Here is a 27069-nt window from a genome sequence, read left to right as displayed (position 1 = left end):
AGACGTTAATGATAAAAGTTAACTTAAAATTAAAAGGGTGAAAGTGAAAATATTGAAATTGATGGCAACCCAATTGTAGGAGTAGGTAGGAAGAGTAGCACATGGGAAGTAACATAGGTTAAGAAAAGGACATGTATATTGGGCAACTAATCATCTAATCTAATCTCAAAGTTTGGTGCTTTTTTTTATAAAGAAAAATGTCACTCTAATCTAATATCAACATTTTAGGCTTTTATGTCTGAGGCGTGCGCGATCTCTTTCTTTGTCTCGCGACACGTGAATATTGTCCCCCTTCTTTGACTTTCACTTCTCTTTTCTTTTTCAACCTTAATGCCTTAAGTGGAACATAACTTCTTTCTACTACACAAAACTTTGTGAAGTGAGAATTTAGTAAGAGGTGGAAAATATTGAGAAAAATCGGTCATTCACAAACCACTGATGAAGGATTCCTCGTATAAAATTATCAAAATTTAATTATAATATTTTTAAATAAGATCAATTTTAATCAATGACGGATTTAGAATTCAATTTTTCTTATGATTTATGTATGCTAAATTGACATTTTTAGTGTTTTTACATAAAAAATTTAAAACCCGTACACAATTTTCATAGAATTTTTAGCGTATTTTGGCAACCAGTAGATGCTCAAACTCCCCAAGCCCCCCCTCTAGATCCATCTCTGATTTTAGTCATATGTAATCGAATATTTGAAAATGCTGATTTGATTGTTATTAACTGTTACATCGGATCCAAACATCAATTACGTTTAAGATATTTAATGTGTCACTAACATAGTTACAAAAAATCTGTTAAAATACTAACAACTGGATCTATTTTATACAAGATAATCACAGTTTTTTTTGAATGTGTCTAAAATGTTTAGCATGTTACTTATAGGAGTGTGCACCGGTTCGGTTTAAACCGTATACCGAACTAAACCGATTGAATTCGGTTCGGTTTTTTTGGCATCGGTTTTAATTTTAAGTGTATTTCGGTATTCAATTCGGTTCGATTCAGTTTGATAAAAAAATATATAAAAACCGAATCGAACCGAATTACACATATTTTACATTCTTATATATATACAGACATATATTTGATTTTATAAGTTTATTTTCTAGTATTATTGTTATAGTAATCCATAGATATATTTTGAAAGTACTTCAATTTTTTTTGAGGTAAATTTAATGAGAAAATATAGTGGTTTTTATTTGTTATTTGTTATTTTTAACTTAATTCGATTTGTTCGGTTTAAAACCGAATCGAACGAATATTTCGGTTTTACTTATTATTCGGTTCGGTGTTGGCGTCAAATATTTTGATCATTTCGATATTCGATTTTTTCGGTTTGGTTCGATTTTGAAATGATGCACATCCTTAGTTACTAATATAGTTACAAAAATAACCACGAAAATGTATGATGCTTTTTTTTTTTTGAAAAGACGAAAATGTATGATGCTACTTCAGTTTAATGACAAACTTGTTTAGAAGGCCTGGTGTGACAGTTAAATAATAATCAAATCAGTTTTTTCAAAATTTCAGTAAAACATGGAAAAAATTATTTTTGTTTGGAAACGTTAAGGTTGAATTTGCACAATTTCATATGTTATGGCTAAATCTTCATTTTTTTTTAATGTTAGCTTAAATTTGATGATTATCCCAAACATCATAAAACCAACATTTCTAGAATATCACTTTCTAACATTCATAAAATACCCAAACTTGTATCATTTAAATCTTCATCTTCTTTTGCTATCAATGGACATATTTCTCGGAACAGTTCATAACCTATATCTTATTGTTAGTGGCGGAGCCATGATTTGTATCTGCAACGCTAATTTTAACCCTATAATTTGGGGTAATATTTTGGAGTCCAACCTTTTAGGGGTGAGCAATTTTTTTTTAGCGTCCAACATGATAAAACCATTTCGTTTTAGTGTATTGACTAAAAAATTAAAAGTATCTAACATGATAAGCATAAACATATTTAATTTTCTATAAGTTCAACATTAATTTCCTAAATTAAAACCCCTAAACAAATATTTTATTCTTTATAAATTGATTTTTTTTTTATCAGAAAGGGAAGGCACAGACCCTAAGGAACAGAAACACAAAGGGGGGGGGGGGGGGGGGGGGGGGAGATGTTAACAATGCGACTTTGGCTAGAGCCGCTACGGTCCTGGAGTAAGATGTCAAGGAGGTCTACAGGAGGCACATCACACTCGTGATGACCTAAAGGGAGATTCCCCGCGAAGTTCGCCAGCTAGTCAGCCGCATGATTTTCTTCTCGATAAGTGTGAATGAAAACAATCTCCTAATCATTATCGCGCAGCTGATGACACCACCGAATTAGCCAGGAAAAGGGGTGGGGGAGAGCAGAAGTTTCTGTCATGAACTTTACAACCACCTGAGAGTCTAGCTCGAAAATAACCTTCTTGTAGCCTTTGTTCCAAGCCAACTTGAGGCCATAGTAGAGCCCCAAAGTTCTGCTAGAAAGGCGGAGCAGATACCCCGCATTGAGAGTAAAGCCTCCAAGCCACAACCCATTAGAGTCCCGTAGAAGGCCCCCAACAGAAGCGAGATCCGGATTTCCTTTTGAAGCCTCATTAGTGTTCACTTTGATCCAATCTGACTCGGGCGGCTTCCAAGAGATCCAAACAACCCGATTTCCTGACAGGAGACCTCTAACCTGGCTTTCATTCGTCCTAACAATCTCGGCCACTTTATAAATTGAATATTTACATTAGCATTTCGATTAAAGGAAAAAATCAAAATTAATTAATAATAATGATGAAAAAAAATTAAATTATACAATAATATTGGTATTTTAATTTAAGAAAAAAAATTAGATAACGTTGGAAAAAATAAAATTCAATATTCATATTTTGATTTATTGGGATTTAGAAAAGCTCAGGCCGGATGGGGGATGGCACCTCCCCTTCGGTGTCCGGAGATTTTGGCACCGAAAAAGCCCCGTTACCTTAGACTAGCTCCGCCCCTAGAAAGATGGACAGCCGGCTTTGATTGATAAAAAAAAGTCTGATAAAGGAAAAAGGCAGATCAAATCTAACGTGATTCATTGTCACAATCAAATTTAATGCTATTTTAATTTACTTGTAATTTTTTCAACAAAAATTAATTATCATATAATAATAGATTAGCTCCATCATAATTAATCGATTCAGGATGTTAATTTGTAATTTTCTAGTATATCCTTTCTTATTTCTGGGTCCATAAATTTCTACCCATTTCTATTATTTTTTCTTTCAATAAATAATCTGGGAATAAAAATTAAATTTAATCTTGGTAGAGAAATTAAATTAGGGAAATGAACTAAAAATGAATTTTATATATACGTATATAGTTTTTTTTCTTTCACTGGAAATATATTGTTTTATCATTACAAAGAGGCTAACTGCATTTTTATTCTTCTTTCCTAAAAATAAAATTTACCTCTTTAAATTTCTGAAAATTGAAAAAAATTCCAAAATCATTAAATTACTAGAAATATTTTCAATTTCAGGATACGGAAACAACAATTGTTTCAATTATGGTCATGGAAGCATCCATAAATTTCTAATTACAAAACAATAAAAAAGTAATACATTTCTTATGTTTAAAGAAAAATAAAAAATAAGAATCATAATTCGTGTGGTATAACGTAATCATATTCCATAACGGTCTGAGCAGTGTTTATAAGCTTAGTGGCGAGACTTAACTTGCGGTGAGTAGGAAGGACGACAGAGAAAGTGATGTGACTCTGACATTCATTTGACTTCCTCCATCTTAGCCAAGACAATACCCAACAATAAGGTCGTTGTAGTCTTCGATGACGTAGAGGAGCTACGATTAGGAGAAGATGTGATAGAAATAATATTTTAATCAATTTTGGGATGTAGTTGATGAAAAAGCAAATCAATTTCGGGATATTATGATTTTTTTTTGTAGAGATTCGTAGTACGACGAACTTGTTAATATTTTTTTTTATTTCATTGATTCTGAATTCTTTGGATTTTCTTCAATTTTTAAGGATTAAAAAAGGCGAAAAATTATTTTAGAGAGAGCAGTGTAAAAAATAAAAGAGAGAAAAGGAAGATTAGAGATAAAAAAGGAATGGCTAAATTGTGGGTCCCATATTTAAGTTAAAAACTTTGTCAAACTATGACACATCAATATTTTTAATAGTTAACCGATTGTATTAGGTCATTGATACTATATTGTCCGGTCATCTTAAGTTCATATATTTTCTTGTAAAAAATGAAGTCTAGATACCAAAATTTGATAGAAGGTAAAGTTCATGTATTATGGTTGTAACTTACTAAAAATTTTAATTGTTAACAAACTGTAGGAGGTCATATGTACTATATTGCCCAGTCATCTTAAGTTCAAGTATTTTTTTTATACAAAAATAAAATCTAAGTACCAAAATATGAAAGAGGATAACGCTAAAATACCAGGGTCGTAATTTACCCTTGTTGCCAGATGACTGGAAATAACATTAGAATTGGTAGGGATGCTTGGCTACTTAACCGTCCTAATGAGTTACCTGGAATGATGGAAATAACATTAGAATTGGTAGGGATGCTTGGCTATTTAACAGTCCTAATGGGTTACCTTCTACTGATATTCATTTATCCACTGCTAATGAGAAGGTCTCCTCTTTATTTGAAGTAGACAAGAGGAAATCGGATTATGAGATTAGTAATGATATTTTTAACCAGGAAGATGTTGACAATATTCTCAGTATTCTTCTCTGTAAATGATAATTATAATGACTGGTTTTAGAGGTACGAACATCATGACAATTGTTCTGTTAAAAGTGGTTAAAAGGTGATCTGTAATGGAGGTTTGGATTTGTGTTGGAGTTATTAGAAGCAACTTTAGCGTCTCAAAAATCCACCAAAGGTGCGTAATTTAATTTGAAGAATTTTTAAAGATGTGATCCCTACGACTGACAATTTAATTAGTCAATGTGTTATTATTGATCAGTTGTGTTGCTTATGTGAAAGAGGGGTGGAATCTAGCATTCTGTTTGTGTTTAATGCGTTAAATGAAGAGCAATGTTGTTGATGGACTTCAATTGTGTGGGGGTGTTTGGTGTTATAGGAATGAGGTGGTGTGAAAAGGCCTGAGCGTTGACGTTACTATTGTCTTTCATTTGGCTTGTGTTGGGCTTAAAGACTGGCAAGATGTATAATTATTGCAAAATAATGTCTGCAGGCTGATTGGTTTTCACAGTGGAGACCCTAGGAGTGCTGTTTGGTCTAAACCTCTCCTTGGTATGCTCAAAGTAAACACAGACGCTTCAATTATTTTTGGGTCAGACTAGTTAGACGTTGGTGTTATGCTTAGGGACAACGTCAGTTGCTTCTATGGTGCGTTTTCAAAACGTATTGTTGGAAACTTTTTGATTAAAGTAGGTGAAGCTATTGGTATTCGAGAGACTCTTAGCTGGATCAAACTCAAGAGTTCAGTTGGTGTGGACATGAAGTCAGATGCACTGTCAGTGGTGGAGCATATTCATCAAGCATACTTTCGTTCTTCTTATGGTTCAATTATAGAAGATTGTAAAACTCTTATTTCTAGAATCAATGTCATTTCTGTCAGATTTATAGGTCGTTCTATAAATGGGGTGGCTCATACTTTAGCTAGGTCTTCTTATTCTTTGTCAGATCTTGTGGAGTGAGATACTGTCCATTCCCATTTTTTTTATGTTTATTTTTTTTTAAAAAGAAAATGTTGATTTCTTTTTTTTTTTTTAATATTTTACAAACTATTCACGTGTTTATCATTTTAGTACAAAAAAATATTATTTTCTCTTGTTTAGGTAAATTTATTGATGGAAGTTTGTAATTGGGCCATGAAATGTTGTTTTGTGGGCCTAATTTGATATGAATGAATTGAATTGAATGATAGTAGAGGTGAGATCCTAGCTAGAGAGCTAGAGTTGGTTTTATTTTAGGATACAAAACTAACCACTCAATTATGTGTATTTATGTTGTGGATCAACTCTACTCTTTTCACTTGTGTCTCTTATCTCTAACATAATTTTGATTTTGATGGAGACATTTTACATATTTAATGCTACTCCTATTTTTAGGATAGGTAGCCTTGGGAAAATGTTGGAACCTTTCCTACAACATTTAAGTCTTCTTTAGCTTAGCTGCCCCAATTGCTCAATAATCAACTGTCTTGTATTGTATAAAACATCTAATCCTCTCCAAAACATTAATTGTATTGTTGAAACACAAGTTTATCAAGTTATCTCTAGAAACACAAATTACTAGAAATAGAAGATAACAGCAGAAGAAATCGAACTATGGATTTATATTACCGGTCATATTGCTCCTACGTCAAAGTTGGTCGGAAGGAGGAGTAATTGTTTCACGAAAACATAGAGAGAGAGAGAGAGAGAGAGAGAGTCGCGCAAGAAAGCGATGAATTTTTACTCTTATTTGGTGCGTTAACAGGACCCTAGGTGAAATATGAAATAAGGACCCGTAATACAAAAAAAAAAAAAAATGTACTTAAAAAATTTAAATTAGAAATTTAGGTCCATTTTAGATCTGAAATATCATATTATTTGGTCAATTTTTAGGCCTGAACGAATATTATAACTATGTTTATAATAATAAGAAAAATACTATATATATAGTAAAAAAAATTAGAATCTCTTTTGACCATGTGCTCTAAACGATAGCACTACTAACCTATATCTATGACTGACCTTCTGTATTACTTATATCTATCTAAACCTCTATTTATAGAGGTTTGTTAAGACTAATCTTGCTATGAGTCAGAATAGAATCCTTAAATTAACAATTATTTTAATTTTTAGTTAAATAATTTATTTATTTATTTTAATTACTCGAATTCATATTTATCCATTTTATTTAATCTGAATTACTTGCCTGTTCTAAAAATATTAGAAAACAGGTGGCTTTAAAAATTAGGTTAGTCAATTTTTAGTGATTTAGTGTGCCACAATCCTATGATGAATACGTTTCTTTATTTTCATATAATTTTGAAATAGCAATGAAATATTTTGTATTTTTAAAAAAAATTATGTGGAACATGTTTTAGGTTGTATCTTCAAACTTCTACTCTTTTAAATTATCTTAAACATTTTTATTTTCTTTTTACAACTTTTAAATCGTTGAACTATCATCTAATTGCTGAAATTCATTTCAAACTTTCTTAGATTTATTTTGTTCAACTTTTAATAACTTTTTTTTTATTTTTATTTTTTATTTTTTTTTACATTTTTACATTCTAAGCAATACAAATCACTTACGTGAGAGTGAAATGAAGTCGCTTCAAATGAGACTAATAAGACTTAGTTCTCTAAAACTCTTGCAGAACCAGGAGAGGTTAACAAACATAATCGTGAGAACCAATATCATGTTACGTTGGTATCTGTGTGAAGTATATCATTGTTTACATAAATGACAAAATAATTTAAGAACATCGCATCTACTAGTTAACTAGTAAAGTAAATATATTTTCACAAGGGAATGTTCAATAGTTGTTATTTACCTATCCTACGCAGATAGCGACTGTAAAAAGTTATCACCACATCGAATTCTTTTTGTTTCCAATTCCAATCATGTGAGGATTGTTGGAAAATTTGTATTAAATAACAACTTTCATTATTAATTTTTTTTATCAACTTGAGACTTAAATATATAATGGATAAATGAAGTTTAGAATAACTTAAAATATGCCAACGTATTCTATGCCATAAGATATTTTTAACGGTATATTACAAGCTCAAAATAGACAATTGATGAATGAGAAATTAATGCTCAAAGTGAACCACTTGAAATGATTTTGAGAAGGATAAAATGAAATTAAGCTTCCTCATCCCACATTGAAAAGAATTAAGAGTTTCCACTAGTTTATAAGTAAAGGGTTTTTACAAGTCTTTAACCAATTACCATTGTTCAAAACGAAGGCCGCCTAGGCGCTCAAAATCGAGAATCCGTTCCGATTTTCTCCGATTAGTCCCTCTAGGTGTTTTTTAGCTCCTAACCAATTTTTAGCCGTTTGGACTCCGCCTAGGCGCCACCTAAGTGACGATGAAGAAAAGTATTTTTAATTGTGAATTTTTTTCTTTATTATAATTCACTTTTGAGTTATTTCAATGACATTATTGCTGAAATATTGATATTTGCACATTTTTAAAGGTATATGATCCAAAATATACGTGTTTTTCTATATTAAATAATTTTATACTATTGTTTTTAGATAGTATAATACATATTAATTGAATTTGTATAATAATTTATTGATTAACAAATAAAAAATATAAAAATACAAATCCGAGTAATCCCCAATTAATCCTTAAGGGTCCTGTCCGTCCAATTAACGCCTAACGTTTTATATAATCTTGCCAATTATTAGAGAAAAGACCGTCTCAAACGCATGGGGTGCAATCAAAGTTTATATTTTAACTATTTCAAGTTTACTCTGTTTTTTTTTTGTTTAATGTTAAAATTACTCTAATTGGAATAAGCAATATTCGACCCACATAATTGTACATATGGCTTATGATAACAGAATATAATACAACGAATTATATAAGTTTGTTTGTATTCACTTTTTTTTTTTTTAATACTTGCTTAAAACAAAATATTGTTTCTTACTTCTAACTTAATCTGTTTTGAAATTTCAGTAGATTGAAATTAAGAATGAAGGCGGATCCAGTTCTAATACCAATCAGAACATGGTCACTCCAGATACTATTGGCCTACAATCATAACCTAAGCATTATGTTAAGGGTTGACATAATGTCGTTGAAACTTTCATGTAACAATGTTTCCTATTCTTGAATAGGTAGCTCATCTCGCAATTTATTGATATAAGGCATCTAAATAGTTATATGGATATATAGGAAAAGTTCATATAATATTGGAGATCCAACATGAGATCCCAGATGGATAGATCTCCCTAATATGTCATTTGTATACCTCATTGATGATAGTAGGTATAAATAATCCTCAGACTTAAATAATCATTAGGTTATATTGGATTATGAATTGTGATACTTTGATATTGTTACTAATATGACTTGTATATTTAATCAATGTATCTCAGGCAATGAGTGGGTATCACATAAAATAATTCCAAACATTCATCACTCTTGAAAGATGAGAGATATATCCCATGCCTTTTGTGGGAGACTTGCTCTAAATCTTTACAAGACGATAAATTAACGTTGGATTGGCAAATCAATGTGATCTATCTAGCTTGAGCAACTCGACCTAAACAATTGTACAAATTTCTTTGTATATGTGTTCTGTCACTTTCCATGATCATGATTTATTTGGATATAGTTGATGAAAGATTGAATTCTACTATAACTATGCACTGAAAGGTAAAATGTCAAAATATCAACTTGACTTCTCATGGCTCTAGGGGAGTAAGACACTCCTTTCTTAATATGTTGCACTTACTCCGTTATATGTTTGATTGGATTAACTTGAAAAGTTAATAAATATAAATTAATGAGTTAATTTACTATCTAGTTCATTTAAAATTGCAATAAACATATATGACTAGTTATGGTGAGAATCTGATGGGTCACACACGAATAACTAAAGAACGAAGCATATCACGATGAAATTGGTTCCAATGGCACACTAAGGATGTAAAGAAATTTATATATTGTTTTGTGTAATTGATTTAATTGAATTAAGAATAATTAGTTGTAATAAAGATTACGATTAATTATCTAATTAAAATAAATTAGAAATAAATAAATATCAGGATATGAAAATATTAATTATATATATATATATATATATATATATATAATTAGTATAAGAATAGGAATTAAACTCTTAAAAGGAATTACACTCTTAGAAAGATACAATTTTAGTTGGACTAAGAGACCTATTCTAGGAGGGATTGAAGCAATATAATATCTCGTGGGAGCTAGGGAAATTTCGGCAATCTATCTATACTATATATAATACCGGAAGCTGAGAGAAATGAAGAGGAGTGTTTTAAGAGCATTTTTGATGAGTTGTCAACATAGGAAAAAATCAAAATTAAAAAGATTTAATTAATTAAAAATAACATATTTATATTTATAATATATTAAATAATTACTAGCTCATTAATTAAAATAATAAAACAAAGTAAGAGTTACAGGAAGATGAAAAAACACAAATAAAAGGAAATATCTATATAAAACATGATAGATAGTATTCCACTATCATATTCATAAGCCATGATAGATAGTATTAAATTTCTGAAGGTAATTATTCGATTTTTTTTCATATGTTGTAGTTATTTTGTTCTCAATTGTGTTGTTGTTTTATTTTTATTAAACAATAGTTGTTATAATTTCATCTTTCAAATTCATTTCTGCTGTTACCCCGATTCTATACCTCTCGCTATATCATCCATGTTTTCTTTTTTATTTGTCTTTTTTTTTTCTAAACTGATATTTCCAATTGAAGAAATCTGATAGAAATAGAAGATGCATGGACAACTAAAATCGGGAAACACCAAAGTGTCAGAAATTACAAGAAATTCTTATGTTTCTCAAGGTAATTATTCGATTTTTTTTTTCATATGTTGTAGTTATTTTTATGGGTCTATACTATATATAATACCGGAAGCTGAGAGAAATGAAGAGGAGTGTTTTAAGTGCCTTTTTGATGAGTTGTCAACATAGAAAAAAATCAAAATTAAAAAGATTTAATTAATTAAAAATAACATATTTATATTTATAATATATTAAATAATTACTAGCCCATTAATTAAAATAATAAAACAAAGTAAGAGCTACAGGAAGATGAAAAAACACAAATAAAAGGAAATATCTATATAAAGCATGATAGATAGTATTCCACTATCATATTCATTAGCCATGATAGATAGTATTAAATTTCTGAAGGTAATTATTCGATTTTTTTTCATATGTTGTAGTTATTTTGTTCTCAATTGTATTGTTGTTTTATTTTTATTAAACAATAGTTGTTATACTTTCATCTTTCAAATTCATTTCTGCTGTTACCCCGGTTCTATACCTCTCGCTATATTATCCATGTTTTCTTTTTTATTTGTCTTTTTTTTCTAAACTGATATCTCCAATTGAAGAAATCTGATAGAAATAGAAGATGCATGGACAACTAAAATCGGGAAACACCAAAGTGTCAGAAATTACAAGAAATTCTTATGTTTCTCAAGGTAATTATTCGATTTTTTTTCATATGTTGTAGTTATTTTTATGGGTAAATTACAAAACTAGGTCAAATGGGAGACCTGTTTACATATTTAACCCATTTACTCAACCTACTACATATCTAGACTGATTTTGTGTGACTTTCTCATAATACCCTCAATATTTACGCGCGTCTGTCTCCCTCCCGTCTGACTTCGCAGATTCGATCTTATGCGAAGCCTGCGAAGCTAATGTTTGGGTTTACTTGATAAATTTAATTAGCATATGCGAAGTTTGGATGTGTTTTGAAGCTAATTTGCGAAGTGGTATATAACTAGCTTAGCCGAAACTTTTGGGGTTTCACTGTTACTGTTCTTCGTTACTTATTGTTAAGCCCAAAATATACCTAAAATATCATCGATAATTACATCAATATTGCTACGAATTTATGCTATTTATAACTGTTTAGAAAACTTTTACTCTCGAATATGTTTCTTTCTTGTAAGGTACCTAAATATTTGGTAAAATCCAAATAGGAATGAAAAGAGCTCAAAAACAGAATAAAAACCTTACAAAAGGAGTAAAAAACGATAAAGATCAATTACACCAAAACAAGGACAAAGACGAAGTCATAAACAGAGAAAAATGCAAATTCTCAGCAGAGAATCCAAAATTCTCAGTAGAGAATTTGGGGCCGCGACAGGGAATCTCAAATTCTCGGTCGCGACACGCCCTTTCGTCCGAAGGCTGAAAAATCAGTTCCTCATTCTCGGCAGAGAATTTCCATTCTCGGTAAGAGCAGAAATTCCACCAAGTACAATGAACACATGTTTAAAATCCAAGAAACGCGTTCGTTCGGGTGGATAAAGACGTCCTTTCACAACAGACACGACTCTCCACAACGGACACGACACTTTATTCACGACTCTTCAACATCTATAAATAAAGAGTTGATTGAGAGTTGGATGAATATAGAGAGAGTTAGAATTTAAGATTAGTGCAAGAGTTATGCAGAAACTCTGACTCAGAAATGAGTCAGAGATTAGAAGTTTGATTCTGTTCAAAGCAATATGATGTACACACATTGTTTATTCAATAATAACAAGTTCAGCAGCGTTTAGACATTGTTCCAGTTTAGTTTTCATTTTGGTAGTAGACCGACCCAGTCTCTATTACGAATATTCAATGAGAAGATTGAGTAGAGGATCCGTCCCGGAGCCTGACAAACTCTAACGAAACCCAAGGAAAGGATTGACAACCCGTTCACTTGCAAGTCGTCGAATGTTTCCATGCTTCATGTTCTCTGTAAACTTGTATCAATTTATATTTCATCTAATAAAGTCCGTTCTATTCGATAGATTTTTATACAGCACTTATGGTAACCAATCCACTAAAGTGACTGCTGGTGTTTTCATTAAAACGTATTTAATTCAAAATCTTTACAAGGAAACTTTGTTGAACACTTAGGCAAATTATTATCTCGAAAGAGTTTTAATTTGATTAAGGGCAATTATCCCGGAAGGGTTTTGTCATGTTCAAAGCCAATTAATTAGAGGTTCCGTCATTTATTTCATCTTTATAATTCGTACAAAGTTTAAAGTTGTTTTCTTTGCTTAATGCAAACAAATACATCTGTTTACTTTTCTAAAAAGTACTAAACGTTCCTATCTTGCAAATTCATTCTTAAATCAGAATATTTTCTAACATCTTCATACTCTAATCTAATTCTTATTCTAGCAATTTCAAAACCAAAACCGATTAAACGATTTTTCCATATTATAAACCTAAAAGTAAATTTAACCGATTATAAATAAGTTTTGTTTAAAAAACGTTCCCTGTGGGATCGATATCTTTTATTACTACAAGCGTATACCGTGCACTTGCGGAAATCGCTCAACACTTATTTATGTGGATCACCATCGGACACGTTTTATTTATGGGCGTTTTTTCAAACTTGATTCAAGGATCAAAGATTCAGTGCTCCAAGAGGTAAAAATGACTAGCCCTCTTAATTAGACCTGTTATTGTTAATTAATGAATACAGTAGGATCCATAGGATTGGGAATAGAAATTTTTTAAATTCCACGACGTCTAAGTCATCAACTTTATCTGTTATATTCCTAGTAATATGGACTCAAACTCAGACATATACTGGATATATTAGGACTTTGGAGTCTTGGGATAATATAAATTAAATAAAAGTGATTTGAAAAGGGTTGAAATCAATTAAAATATATTGTAAATATAATTGAAAGTATTATCAATCAATTTTAAAAAAAATAGGTAATAAAAGTGAGTGAAAATGGATGAGAAGTATAAAATGCTGGTTTGGAACTCAATATTTACCCTCAGAAAGCACCCCAAGATGTTCCCTATAGATATGATATCATAAATGCAATTTTTTTCCTTTTCTAGCAGGTGACCGACCGCGGCTAGTGGCAATCTTGGATGGTCAAGCGTGGCCAACAAGGCTCTAGTGGTGCCCCAGAATTTAGTGGGTCAGTTGTATTAGAACCGTTATGACAAGGGAAACAACTCTTTGAAAAATATATGAGGTTAATTATGACTTCCCCACATGCGATGGGTCCTACACTTTTAGGGCAGTTTCCGAAGATATTATGTGTGTATCCTAACTTACACACGTCATAAATTTCTCGTCCGATGCTGGAATCAAGCGTACTTAGTGTCTTTAGAAAGCTCGTAAGGATTACTATAACCTTCATTAACACATTAAAAACTAATTCTAACCCTATGAAAAAACAACTTTCAGTATTTTTATCTTAGCTTTTTGGGTTTGATCGAAACTTTCACAAGTCATAACTTCATCGTTACACCTCCGATTGAGGGATGCTGCATTGCTTTGAAAAGCTTATGAAGAATACCACGAATCTGTGAATACTTAGGGTTCTAATTCGGCTTCGATAAAAAAAGATTAACCTTTTGACATAGATAGTTCTTCATCCATTGCAAATCCTATAGTAACATTCTTGGATCTCCTCTTCCTCTTGGTTAAAACATTAAAATATACAAGGAAAAGATAGTTATAGGAAAATGTTGAAAAGAAGGCTAATGCAAAAGGCCTAGAGAGGTGGGGAAAAAATAAAATGAAAAGGTGAATAACAAGAATAAGACAAATGGACATGACAAGAGTAGAATGTAATAAGGATGGGGAACATGATAAGAAGAACATTGGCCTAAATTTTCTAATCCCCTTAAAAGAGATTTACAAAGTATACTTAAAAGTTATAGATAACACATTGTTTTGCCTAGCCATTCCTTTTCTCTATTTTTTAAGCATCATGACTAGGATCATCATTCTTCCCTTGACACGTGTCAATCTTTTTCTTATTTATTTTTCATCTTTTCCAAATCCTTTACCAGTTAATTAATTAATTAATTGCAATTTTAATATATCCTTTTTACTTTACTATAACTTCGTCATGGATGATGTTTGATGATATTGTAATTTCATGTCACACCCAGGTAAATTATACCATGACCACTGAACTTTATCCATTTTAACATTATAGCTATTGAACTTCAATTCTTAACGGTATGAGCACTGAGTTTTACACATTTTAATACCGGTGGTCACTCATCGCCTCAAAACAACTTGACGGCCTCAAATAAAAAATTCGAAGAGTTAATGATATTCTAAGAAACTTTAATTCTTGAAAATTTTCGTTTTGAGGTCATTTATATATTATTTGGTTAAAAAAATGGATTTTTAGGGAGAGAAAGCTAAAAAAAAAGTGATTTTGAAAAATAAAAAAAATGGTTCCATGGTAAATGTTATGGATAAATTACACCTATGGCTACTGAACTTTACCTATTTAACATTGTAGCCACTGAACTTCAATTCTTAATAGTATGACCACTGAACTTTACAGTTTTTAACACCAGTGGCCACTGAACGCCTCAAAACGACCGCTGACGGTTTGAAAATAAAAAAATCGAAGAGTTAATGATATTTTAAGAAACTTTAATTCTTAAAAATTTTCGTTTTGAGGTCATTTAGGAGTTGTTTGGTTAGGAGAGAGAGTGAATTTTTAGAGATAGAAAACTCTAAAAAAGGTGATTTTGGAAAATAAAAAATGTGGTTTCATGGTAAATGTCATTCTGAACAACTTTAATTCTCGAATATTTTCATTTTGAGGTCGTTAACGATCATTTTGAGAAGTTAGTTAAAGTTGAGTGACCATCGGTATTAAAAAATGTAAAGTTTAGTGACTACCGTTAAGCATGGAAGTTCAGTTGCCGTAATCTTAAAATGAATAAAGTTCAGTGGCCATAGGTGAAATTTACCCTGTCACACCCTGATAAAGCCAATTGAAAACCTTTGATTGATATGCTCTTAATTAATTTGAATGGATTGATGGTTGATATTTAATTGATAAATTTTACTAATATTTAACTATTTAATTTTTTAATAATTAAATCAAAATCATTAAAGTTGTAATTAATAGTTAAAATATATATTACAATTTGACAATCTAATTTTAAAAGATCTAAGTCCAATTTGATATGCTTAATTGTCAATGTGTTATCATTAAATAATTGTGTGTATTTTTATATGTTGGTCGCCTGTTAGTAAACATGTAATTAGTGGATAATAATACTCATTAGTTGGTTTTCAACATATTAATTATATTAATTAAATTAATGAATGTTTTTGGACTTTTTTAAAGAGTGTTTTTGGATTTTTTAGACCTAATCATAAGTCTTAGAAATGCACTAATTAATATATTTTTTTTCTATATAGTGTTGAAACAATCAAACATTTTCTAACAGTTTTCATATTTGGTTTTGATTTTTTTTTTTTTTTATTAAGGAAGGCATTTAAGCCCAGCAGAGAAAGAAAAAGCAGAAAGAGAAGACAGTCAAAACTAAGTTTATCCTAATGTACAACCATTCGAACTGAAGTCCGGCCTTACCGGTCTTCAAGAAGAATGTTCTGGAGGCCTACAGGAGGCACACCACACTCATGATGACCCAGGGCATAGGAGCCTGCGAACTGTAACTATATATATATATATATATATATATATATATATATATATATATTAGAAATTCATTTACTAATAAGTTTTAGTAATTTTTTTTTCAATTTTCGATATGAAATTCAGTTCATTTCTGCCATGGTCGTCTCTTAGGGTTGCACATTACTCAGACTTTCTATCCCGACGCTACCCATACTAGATCGAGCCGTTACTTACAAACCCTCTAGCTTTCACCTGATTCGTCTCCGAACTAACACATCCTACATCGGGAGTCGACGTTGATACAAATTATAACACCCTGATCCAATACCATGTAGATATTGACCGCTTTGATCCAAATCCAACATCTAGGATCTCACGGCCTCAAAACGCGTTTATATGTATTAGGTTTTCACATTCCTAATAAATTTCAGTCACTTTCTCACCATTTCCAATATAAGATTTAATTCATTTCTAGCTTTTCGTTATCCTTTAAAGTTGCTCTTTGTTCAAACTTTCTACTCGATGACACTCATCATTACATATTAAGTTACATTATCACAATATGGAAATTTAAAATAAGAAACAAAATATTGCTTCACTTTACTAAACCAATGTAAATCATAATGTTTCATCTTTAGTTTAATATAGGACATAATTTGTGCTGCTAAAATATAAATTATTTTTATATTAAGTGTAATGATGTATAGATCATTTTATAAATTATGAAGTCTTTAATTTCAATAGTTTTCCTCAAATTCTCATCATTTTCCATAACAACTTGAAGTTTTTTTTTTCCCAAAAAGAAATAATAATAGTAATAAAGAATACAAAAAAATATTCAACAATTATTGAAATATTTTGACATTAATGTGTGATTAGATGGAAGATTTGAAAGGATAGTAATATAAGCAATATAGAAGAAAGAAAGAACGTTAAAGAATGAAACTTAATGTTTATCTATTCAATGATTGAGAAAATTATCGAATAACAAGATAAGAAAGAAACTACACATTACAATGCTCATATAATAAGCACAACGAAAGGGAAAAAGGAAGGAAGTAATAACAGAATACTATTATGCTTAACTAATAGTTGCAATAACTGTTTTAACAGAAGAAAAAAACATCCTCCACTCCAAGATGAAGCTTGTGAGAGCATAACAAGATCCATTTTGGACAAAATACAAAGCAACATATGATTGTGGCTACTTAGTAAAGATGTCTGTCAGTTGATGATGTGTACTGACATATATGAGATTGAGAAAAGCTTCTTTAACACAATTTCGAGTGAAGTGACAATCAATTTCAAAATGTTTGACCTTGTCATGAAACACTCAGTTCTTAGCAATAGCAATGACACATTGACTGTTGTAAGCACTGGTTTTTATGATCCCATGATGAAAGCATATACTCCAGCTCATTTTAAACCTAGATGGACCAATGAAGAGCAGGTTGTTGGTCTCATGTGAGGTTAGATTAGTTCCAATTGGTGAATAAAACTATTTGTTAATTTTGACTTTTTTATAAATTTTTCTCACTTAAATTGCAATAGCACAACATAGAAACAATATTTCGAAATCAAAGACAAGTTCCGTTTACTGAGTTAGTTATTAGTTAATAGAGCTTGATTCTGCTTCTGATTTTTGCTGGCGGAAGATAGCTCATTCAGAAGGACTTCTGCATAGACTTTAAAGTTATCGATCTATTGATGCACAATAGTTCTCAAATACGGATTGGATGATTCAATGGACTAGCGTAGAAATATGCCTAGATCGGATATAGTTTGAGGTCATACAATACAAGAAATCTTAATATTTGTGATAATAATTGAATTGTCGCATAAATTGTTATAATAAAAAACCGATTATTTATGACAATAATGTTTAATTATCACAAAAAAAATAATTTTGTGATAAAAAAGTTTAAAATCATCACAAATAAATAATGATTTTGTAATAGTAACTCTTACTTGTAGCTAAAAGTTTTATGTAATGATTAAAATTGTAATGAAACATATAAAATATGTTACAACTCATTTATAACTGTCACAAACATTAACTTTGTGACAACTTAAAAGAATTGTTATAAATTATTTATTAATTTCGTGACAATAAATTTTTGTTTGTAACTAAAATATTTTGTTATAGTTACTACTTGTAACTAAAATTTTAAAATATGTGACAATATATTTATAATTGTCATAAAATCTAATTATGTGACAATTTTAAAAAGTTGTCATAAATTATTTTTTAATTATGTGATGATCAATTTTATTTGTAATATTTTTTGTTATCATTAATAATTTTAATTAAAAATTAAAAATCCGTGACAATATAGTTATAATAGAAAATTTAATTTTGTGACAATCTAAAAAAAATTAACACAAATTATTTATTAATTTTGTAAAAATAAATTTATTGGATACTAATATTTTTGTATGATGATAATTCTAATTAAAAATAAAAATGTGTGACGATGTAATTATAGTGGTTATATAATTTTTTTACTTTATGGTTTTTTTTTTTTTGAAGAAATTTTTTGACTTTATGTTAATTAAAAAATTAAAACAATAAAGGATACATATACATATATAAAAAGCAGTTTTATTACTTTTATTTTATGTTAATTTAACAATTAAAACGTGGTCATCCCTTCTCACCCACCATCTCTAATCCCTAATATTACTCCTGTGCAATTCTCTCTCCCTTTTCTCGTGGTAGTCGACTATGTTATTGGTCCAAACTCTACCTGTGGTTTTCATTTTCCTCCATAACCGGTCCTTGCTTCATGGTTACTCCCAGAATCAAATTATGGTGTGGTAATAATATCCATCATTGACTAAAGTATTAGATTATACTGTGAAATCTAATATGCACAACTTTTTTTTCAGGAATTAGATTATACTGTGAAATCTAATGTGGCTTTCATCTTCAACTGTTGTAATTGAGCTTTTTGTTTCATATTTTTTTCAATTTTATGTTCCGAGACACGGTCAAAGATACAGGTCTGTGGTTATTATCTTCCTCCTTATTACCTTTTATTTCAATTTATGTACCATTAATTTTGATCAATTGCTTATAGTTTTTTAATTTGTCCATTTTATTAGATTGCAAAACTACAAGGAGGATTAAATCATCCATCGTGGAACATGTTGCGATTTCATGAGGCTATCCGACATGAATTGTCACAGGCATTAAGGAATCAATGGTTTGTCATGCTATTTGGTATGCTTTGAAGAATGAAAAGAGTTGATGGGAAATAAGGAACATGAGAATCCTTCTGTTTTCTAAGCATCATGAACAAGGCCAATTTTTTAGAGTTTTTGTAGTATTTAAAAATTAATCAATAAAATATTATACTTTTTGTATATTATTATTATTTTTCGTATTTGTTTTACAATTAATAGTATTTGTTTTAGTAATGCGAATGTCCAACCAAATATTATTGTCATGGGAATTCATTAGTGACAACTTAATATTGCAGTATTTAATTGTAATAAGTTCAAGAACAAACAATAAATATTATTTTTTATAATATAGAAGAAAAAATCTGTAATTAATATTCAATATTCAATTGTTACAATAACAAAAATTGTTACAAATCTATATTTTGTGTCAATAATAATTATCACAAATATTGTTTTCACTGACAATTGACTAAAGTTATCATATAATTTTAGTTTGAATTGAAAGAGAATATGTGACAACATACTCTATTTGTAACAATATTTTACTTTTCAATTACAATAAAAATTGTAACAATTAAAATTAGTGTGACAACATATTTGTTATCATAAATAATAACAATTTTTGTAACAATATTTTATTGTCACATTTGTCAAAAACTATTAGCAACAGACTTTTACATGACAACCCTCGTGACAACTACTTATTGTTACATAAACTTTTATGTGACGACTTTTCAGAATTATGTGACAATAATTGTTGTTACAAACAGTCTAATTTCTTGTAGTGATAGATAAGTTATATAGTTGTTCTATAAAGAATTTAAACAAATTGAAATTAGGAAACGTAAAGAAAAATAGGTAAAATTGAGTGACAACCATTATATTTAGCTGAGTTTATATCTCCATATCAAGATTGTGACTATCTACTCATACTAGCTTCAAAATGAATGTAACGTTAGGATGTAAAATTAGGAATAAGAGTCCATTTTATCCTAAGTTTATTGGTAAAATTTAACTTTACTTAGTAGTATAAAACCACTAAATTTTTTTATAGGGTAGAAATTCTAACTCAATTTTATCATTTTTCAAGGAATTTAATCACTAATTTTTCTTGGTATTTACTAAAAAAAGGAACTATGTTTTTTTTATTTTAATAATTGAACTATGTTTTCTATCATAAAAAGTAAAATTGAGTTAAAGTTTACTATAGAAGAAAAACTGGCTATTTTGTAGGACAAAATAAAATTAGTTTTTGCTAATAATCTTAAGGGCAATTTAAAAATAAGTGGGGAAAATTATAAAATTTGGTCAAATGGGAGACCCATTATATTATTCAACCCATTACATATCTTGACTATTTATTTGTGACTTTTTCAAAATAGCACAACCTTTCATCTTCCTCATTCCTTCTATCGGTTTCATCTTCATTTGTTGTCTATCTTTTCATCTTCACTTTCCTTTATATTGTGCGAATCACCAAGAAATTCTTCATCATCATGTCTCTACTTCCTCTCTTTGTCTCTCTGTTTTTGTGAAGGTATGCATCTTCATCTTCCTGTTTCATGTTAGTCTATTGGTTTCTTTCTTCTTATGCGAATTAAAGGCATCGTTATTCGACGTCTTTCTACGTTTATCATATGTTTATTGTCGATTTCAATGACAAAAGACAGAAAAATAAGGTAAGTATCTAACATTTCATCTTCATCTTTTTTTCAGAAATTACTTCGCAAAATGAGTTTTCGTAACATTTTGCGAAGTCTGCAAAAAGAAAATCACCTAGAAAAGGATGATTTTCTTCGCAGAAAGCGATTCTGCGAAGCCTGCGAAGAGAAAAACAAGCTTGTTTTCCAGCTTGTTTTTCTCTTCGCATGCTTCACAAAATCGCTTTCTGCGAAGCAAAATAAGCATTTTCCAGGTTCGCAAAATGTGACGCAATTCTCTCTCTACGAAGCGTTTCTTTCATTATTTCTCTAAAATTACTTAATTTTTATGAAGGTTGAATACAAAAGCATCAATCACAGCAATCCGTTTATCTTGAATACAAAGGCATCAATCACAGTGGGAGATGATTGAGATGTGATGAAGATGGTGAACCTGCCGATTTTTCTTTCTTCTGAAAAGAAAAAAAAATCACCATTATCATCCCAAAGGTCATTGATTTTGTATGACGCCGCCGATTTTTCTTGTTTCTGTAAAGCCTAAAAGCACTCCAATGTTCTAGATATGTGATGGGTTTAGGACAGGTATCAGGTACCCTAGAGGTAATCCCACACCCGTCTCGTTACCCTAACAGATAATGGTTTTGATCTCATACTCTTTTATATAGAGTACGAGTAGGCCTATTAGGATCGGATAGTACCGGGTACCCGCGGGTACAATACCCTTAGCCATCCCTAATTGAAACCCAAATTCATATTTCAAATATTCAATCATGATGTTTGAATTAAATTTTTTATGCTATAATATATTAGAGACTTAAAATTGAGAAACATTATTTTGCAATAAAAGTGAATAGAGGATAAATTAGAAAAAGAAGGAATTGTGATCCGAACTAAAAAGAGAATCAAATGTTTCAATTATTCATAGAATAGAAGACCCAAAACTCAAAGTAGGTTCATATATTTTGTGCTTTATTCACTTTATATGCACTCACTTCACTCTTTCTAACATTATCCCAACAGTTTCCCTTTCGGTTGGCTTTCTCATTATTCCAAAAGCTTACTATACCACTTTACAGAATTCCATGCAACAAATGTGCATTTTTGACTTTACAATTATTGGTTTTGATAATGCTGTGGATTAAGAATTCAGAGTTTTGATTAGTAAGATCCGGATATGTATTCGTAACCGAGATAGTTTTGGGTGGTGAGATGTGTAAGGGGTTGTCTTCTTTGTCTGACTTGCAAAATAGAGTTTGGTCTAATTCCGACAAAGTTTCAACTCCATACATGAGAGCGAATGGTGTTTCACCTGTGGTCGTCCTTGGGGTCGTTCTGTACGCTGACAAAACATTTTGAAGTTGATCCACCCAAGAGCCTCTACACTTTTCTAGTATTTTCTTCAAACCTTACACAATTGTTCTATTGGTCACCTTTGTCATTCCATTAGTTTGTGGATGAGCCACATAAGTGAACTGAAGCTTAATATGCAATTTCCCACAAAACGCCCGAAAAGCTTTGCAATAAAACTATTTATCGTTGTCCGTGATGATAATATGGGGTATAGCAAATCTGCGCAAGATCAACTTCTCCACGAATGAGATAATTTGTGATGAAGTGATTGCTGCAATAGCTTCAGCCTCCACCCATTCCGTGAAGTGATCAATATCTACAATTAAAAACTTCTTCTTTCCTTTGGCTTTCAGAAATGCCCTCACTATATCTATGCCCCATGTTGCAAATGGCTATGCTGGCTGAATAGTCCTTATAGCTGATGCTGGAGATCATACTATGGGTTCATAGTTCTAGCAAATTGAGTATTTTTGTATAAACTCTGCTACATCTTTGCCCATTTAGGCCAGTAGAAACCATGCAGCTGTGCTTTTTGCCAATGTATATTTTCCTTCATGGGCTCCATAGATGCTAGACCTGGCAATTTCCGTGTTCGTGTCGTGTTTGTGTCGTGTCAGGTTTCGGGTTCGTGTCAAAACCTGAAACACGAACACGACACGAAAACTTTTCGTGTCACAAAATCAGAACACGAACACGACTTTCCTTCATGGGCTCCATAGATGCTAGACCTGGCAATTTCCGTGTTCGTGTCGTGTTCGTGTCGTGTCAGGTTTCGGGTTCGTGTCAAAACCTGAAACACGAACACGACACGAAAACTTTTCGTGTCACAAAATCAGAACACGAACACGAACACGGTAAACACGACACGACACGAATTTTTTACACAACCAATTAAATTGACACGCCATGATCTGCTAACACGACCCGACCTGCTAACACGACCCGACCTGCTAACACGAACCGACCTGCTAACACGAACTTGTTGAAACACCTTTCCACATAATTTTGATTTGACAAAGTTGTTTAAGTATAAATTATAACACATATTCTAAACACACTAAGTTTAAATGCTTTGATTTATTCTACTAATGTGTTTATTCAATGTTGAGTATAAATGTTATAAGTCATAAGGATTGGAAGGCCCAAGCCCAATACGGAAGCCAAGGCCCAAGTCAAACAACTCAGTACACTCGGCCCGCGTATGTCAAGACGTTGTCGTTTTGGACAAAAACGCAACTCAGCAAACGGAAGGATCTAGAAGACCTTCGGGAACAACTTCACAATGAAGCTGCTGAGTAGTCTCGACAAAGCGTACAAGACAGCAGCTGGCAAAGGAATACTTCCAGACAAAGTGTTTCCTCTTTTAGCAAAGTTCAGACGACACAGTATGCTGTCCAGTTGACTTTACCATAAAAGGAGAGACCATCTGCTGTGCTGACCGAGGACAGAAGATACACGATTGTGATTGGCCGAGAGCTCTGTGCAAGTCAGGATGACAACGACACATAGCCGTTTCCCTCCAACAGTTATTTCAAAATTCGAAATGACCGAATGACCAGACGTCTCTATAAATAGTGCCATCACAAGCTTCACAAAACACAGAACTTGATTAAGCCATTACGCTGACCAAATCTCTACAAGTTCTGCAAGCAAGAAGCAAAGCAAAATTCTTACACTACATTTTCATATCTGTGTAAAAGTCTAGAGTGATTGTAAATCGTCTAAAGTGTCTTAGCACATCTTTGTATTAGGACAAAAACACTTATCATTTTTAGAAATAGAAAGGAGAGGCTGAGTACTCGGTTTTAAGTACTCAGCGGAGAGATTAGGATTGAGTAGAAGTATAGAGGAAGGTACTCTTGTCATACTCAATTGCTGATATTGTAAAAGGTTTGAGGCTCTACCTTTAAAGAGCTCAGTAGAGGATTTGAAATCTCGGAAGTGTTCCGGGGATAGGACGTAGGCTTGGAAGAAGCCGAACCTGGATAAATCTGCTGAGTGAAGTATTTCTAAACCTTAACTCCTTATTTATATTGCTTGCTTAAAACAAACTAAAACTGACCAAGTAAAAGAGGTCAAGCTGAGTTGTGCGCTGTCAACGAATTAGTTCAGGAATAGACTCCAAGTGCTATTTCCTGACCTAAGCAACGAAACTGACCTAGTCACTAGTTGACTAAGCCAGTGTCTTGTCGATTGATCCACGCCGCTGTCATATAATCTTTTCTTAAGAAAAAGAAATTTGCCCTAATCAATTAAAAAAGGTCAAATAGTTCCTAACCCCCCCCCCCCTTGGAACTATATTTGCAACCTTACAAGGGACCAATAAGTGGTATCAGAGCTTAAAAGCTCATTACTAAAGGTTTAACAACCTTGAGTTGATCCATACCATGGGTGAAAACAGCAGTCGGTTTCTCCCTGGAAACCAGACAACTCAGATATTACCTGAGGGGCTGTCCATTACTAGGCCTCCCCTATTCTTCGGGTCAAACTATACCTTTTAGAAGAATAGGATGAAGAACTTCATTCAAGCTACAAATATGAGTGCCTGGCTATCTATAGTCCAAGGCCCGTTTGTACCTGTGAAAGTTGTTGCTGGCCAGTCAGTTGTTAAAGCTGAGGTTGAATGGACAGAGGATGATCTCAAGAAGCTTCAAAACCATGCTTCGGCTATCAATATGCTTCACTGTGCGCTCGATGCTGCAGAATATAACAAAATCTCAGGTTGTGAGTCGGCACAAGAGATCTGGAAGAAGCTGGAAGTCACCTACGAGGGAACAAACAAAGTTAAAGAATCCAAGGTGAATCAGCAGATGAGACTGTACGAGCTGTTCGAGATGAACAATGATGAGGGCATTTCAGACATGAACGCAAGGTTCACCAACATCATTAATGAGCTCAAGAGACTTGGGAAAATCTTCACTGAGGAAGAACAAGTCAAAAAGATACTCAGGAGTCTTCCAAAAGACTGGCAAGCAAAGAAGACAGCAGTTGAGGAAGCTCAGGATTTAACCACCTACAAATATGGCGAACTCATCGGTTCATTGCTGACCCATGAGATATCCATGAAAAACTTTGAGGTGAAGGAAAAATCTGATGACAAGAAGCAGAAGTCACTTGTCATGAAGGCTGACTCCACTGGCGGGAGTTCAACTGATGATGAGGAGATGGCCATGTTCACAAGAAAGATGAAGAGGTTGTTCAGGAAGAACGACAAATATTCTAAAAAGCCTTACAAAAAGTTTGATAAGTATAAGGCTGACTCAAGCGACAGCAAATATAGAAAGGACAGCTCAAAGCCCATTACATGCTTTGAGTGCCATCAAGATGGCCATATTAAGTCAAACTGCCCCACGCTGAGGAAAGACAAGAAAAGTGGGAAGAAGGCAATGGTGGCTACTTAGAGTGACAGTGATGAATCTTCATCAATAGAAACTGAGGCCATCGAGTCAGCGAAGATATGCTTTATGGCTGACGAACTTGCTGAGCCATGCATTTCTGAGCATGCTGACCAATCTGATGAGTCAGATAATGAAGAGCAATCTAATGAGGTAATCTCACTCTCTCAACTCAGAAATGAAATGGGTAACGCCCTGACTGATCTCTATACACTTGTTAAAAAGTGTAACAGGAAGATTAAAGCACTCAGCCGGCGCTGTGATGAAGTAGAAGAGGTCAAACTGAGTGACCTCAGATATCTTCTTCAGGACAACTCAGTTTTGCATGAAAATATGAAAACCATTCATGAGTCTGTCTCTGAAGTCCAGTCAGTTTCAAAGAAACTGAGGAAGGATGTCACAACCCTTCAGAACCAATTAAAGGTTCCAAACAAAAACAATTTTCCACTGAGAACTCAGTATCAAGGTACACAGTACCAAGGTACTCAACAGAGACGAAATCCCCAGCGAAGAGTCCAATGTGACTTTTGTGGGAAGTTAGGACACACTACTAAAGTGTGCTGGCACGCTCAGCACTGGGGTGCTGACAAGTCAGTAAAAAATCCTAAACAGAAGGTCAGTTGTGACTTCTGTGGAAAGAATGGCCATACTGTCCATGTATGTCGCCATAAAATAAAATATGATGCTATACCTGTTGCACCTAACAAGTCAGGACCCAAAAAGAATTGGGTACCTAAAAGTAACTAGTTACAATGCAGGTAAGCCTGAGATGTGCCGAGAAGTCAAAGATGTGGTATATTGACAGCGCATGCTCAAGGCATATGACGGGTGATGAAACTCAGTTCATCACGTTTGAACGTAAACGAGGAGGGAGTGTAAGTTTTGGAGACAACAAGAAGGGTAAGATAGTAGGCTCAGGAATCATCGGAGGTCACCCTACTATTGAATCTGTCTCCCTAGTCAGCGGACTCAAATATAACTTACTCAGCGTAGCTCAGCTATGTGACAATAGGAGAAAAGTTATATTTGATGCTACTGGATGTAAAATATATGAGGGAAAAATGAATGAGTTAATTTTAACTGCCCCTCGGATAGATAATGTCTTCATGCTGAACCTAGAAAAGAAGTTTTCTAAAACTGTATGCTTAGTCACAAAGGAAGAAAATTCTTGGCTATGGCACAGGAGACTTGGTCATGTAAGTATGGACCTCCTGGCCAAATTAGCAAGAAAGCAATTGGTTGAGGGACTGCCTGAACTTAAATTTCAAAAAGACCAACTATGCCACGCTTGCCAAGCTGGAAAACAAACCAAACAATCTTTT

The 27069-nt window shown here is 32.2% G+C and overlaps 1 long non-coding RNA gene across 1 annotated transcript; it reads left to right on the top strand.

Moving 5' to 3' along the window:
- Positions 1–18875: 18875 nt before the first annotated feature.
- LOC136208856 (uncharacterized) lies at positions 18876–19440 on the top strand. The gene is made up of 3 exons (XR_010677298.1): positions 18876–18972; positions 19045–19158; positions 19261–19440. It is a non-coding gene; the product is annotated as an uncharacterized lncRNA (long non-coding RNA).
- Positions 19441–27069: the final 7629 nt, after the last annotated feature.

Source organism: Euphorbia lathyris, chromosome 10, assembly GCF_963576675.1.
Source record: "Euphorbia lathyris chromosome 10, ddEupLath1.1, whole genome shotgun sequence".
NCBI classification, from domain to species: Eukaryota; Viridiplantae; Streptophyta; class Magnoliopsida; order Malpighiales; family Euphorbiaceae; genus Euphorbia; species Euphorbia lathyris.
Note: the sequence above shows the minus strand (reverse complement) of the source record. Positions and strands in the feature narration are given on the sequence as shown.